Genomic DNA, 2,558 nt, shown 5'->3' on the forward strand with positions numbered 1-2,558 from the left:
ATTTCTGATTTTATAGATGCAGAAACTGAGGAGCATAGTGGTTAAGTAACTTGTCCAACACAAACAGGTAGGAAGTGTCTGAATATCGATTTGAATTCCTGTCTTCCATAGTATCACATAGCTGCCTATTACTATTTCTACTAATGCTACTGTTGCTATTGCTGCTACTGCTACTGTTATTGCTATTATTATTATTACTGCTGCTACTACTACTATTGTTACCACCATCCACCATTACTACATTGCTACTACTACTACTACTATGACTACTACTACAACTGCTGCTACTACCATGGCCACTACTAGTATTGCTATTTCTACTACAAATACCACTGCTACCACTACTACTACTACTACTACTACTACTACTACTACTACTACTACTACTACTATTGCTTCTGCTGCTACTATTGCTATTACCATTACTACTACTGCTACTTCTACTACTATAGCCACTACTAGTATTGCTGTTGCTACTACTACAACTACTACTAATTCTTCTTCTTCTACTAGTATTAACATTACTACTACTTCTTCTTCTACTACTACTATTAATGCTGCTGCTTGTGTTGCTGCTGTTGCTGTAATCACTAATACTGCTACTACTTTTAATACAACTATTACTTCTGCAGCTGCTACTACTACTACTACCACCAACTACTAATACTATTGCTACTACTATACCTTATACTGTTAATTAATACTAAAATTATTGCTATTACCGTGTTTCCCCGATAATAAGACCTATCCCAAAAATAAGCCCTCCCCTTTCTGTGTAAGATTCCTCTAAAATAAGCCCTCCCCCGAAAATAAGCCCTATTGAGATTGCTACTGTAGTGAAGGTGATCCCCTGCACTACATTATGGTACCCCCTATATGCACCATCCCTCCCCCCCACCCCCGGGTGAAATGTACGCCGCGCTCCGAGCTGCATCCCATCAGAGCTGCAGCAGTGAACGTGTCATCCTGTTCTTCCCCAGTAATTTGCTTATTGAATAAAGGTACATTTTTTGTTCACATTTACCTGTTTATTAAAATTGTTGTCAATGTTCATTAAAATAAACCCTCCCCTGAAAATAAGCCCTCTGGTGTTTTTCTGTCCAAAAAAATTAATAAGACAGTGTCTTATTATCAGGGAAACACGGTACTACACTTTAAATGCTTCTCTGAAGTTTGTAAAATGCTTGACATACATCAGTTCGTCATATATCATGCTATTGAACTTGCCTTCTGATTTGTGCAGCACATCTTCTGGGAACTATTTGCCTACTTCATTGCTTATAGTCACATGTTTGAAAGTTTGGTATTCAGGTCCCAATGACAATTTAAAATGTTCTAAGGGAGCTCCTTTGGTCAATACCTCTAAGATTACAGCTCACAAGCCCCTATCAATGATTTTACTTTAATATTTAACTAGTAGAATCAACTGAGAGCAAAGGGCTTTAATTAGATGACATGAAAAAAATGCCCTCTTCTTATTGATTTGTTCTGTTCTTTCTAAATAGGATATATACTTCTAGAACCATATTTTACATTATATCATCCCAGAAAAATCGCAATGACATCATTGTTACCTTTAATTGTGATCTCTATATTATCTTATTCATCATCCATATTTTATGAATTTAGGTAGAAATCAGGCCATTTTGTTTTTACTTTATTTTTTCCGAGTCTCTTGTGATAATCACTATGTCCTACAAATGGATGACCTTTTATTCTCTTCTCTGTGTTGTATTGGACTCTCTTCTTATTGTCTAGCATGGCAGACAGAGATGGACAGTTTTCTTAATCCCGCATTTCCAATTTTAAGACTTCTTTGGGCAAATTCATTCAATAAACCTTATTCAAAGAGAGTATATAAGAAGATGTTGGTTAAAATTCTCTAGCTCTAGCTAATTAAAAATATGTGATACTGATGAAATCACTTAATCTTGATGAACCTCATTTACCTCATCTATAAAAGGAGGGGCTTGAATTAGGTAATAGATATTACCTCAACTTTATGTTCCAGCTTAAAATTGTGGGTTCTTAGGTGTATCCCTTTTCTGGTCAAGGGTGCAGCAATCTTATATTTCAATCCACGGTACAGAAAGCCAGAAGTAATTTTAAGACTCCATCTTCTTAAATAGATGTTCACTTCCCAAGTTCACCTTCAATCTGTATAAGTGATAAAAATGTCACTTGTGTCCCTAATTTCTTTATTCACCTGTTAAAGATTTCATAATCCTTAGAAAATATTTTTCTAAGTTTCTTCTGGTGGTATTGTTTATCTCCACATGAAACACCAAGACTGAGTTTTGGTCACCAGCTGTGAATCAGCACGAGTTTCTCCATCACATTCCAGATATGCAACCCAGGAAAAAGCAGACTTCTCTGCTCTTCACATCCCTTAGAAATGTGGGTGCCTTGATAATCCCTGCAAGGAATCACGAGGCATTACTCCTCATGTCTTCTTAATGAATGACTCTTGGCCTTCTGTCCTTTTAAATCCAGCCCCTCTGAGAACAAAGATATCTATCTATCTATCTATCTATCTATCTATCTATCTATCTATCTAT

The sequence above is a fragment of the Petaurus breviceps genome, unplaced genomic scaffold (assembly GCF_028583685.1).
Source record: "Petaurus breviceps papuanus isolate PSGF00001 unplaced genomic scaffold, PetGlider_PUasm1.0 126, whole genome shotgun sequence".
NCBI classification, from domain to species: domain Eukaryota; kingdom Metazoa; phylum Chordata; class Mammalia; order Diprotodontia; family Petauridae; genus Petaurus; species Petaurus breviceps.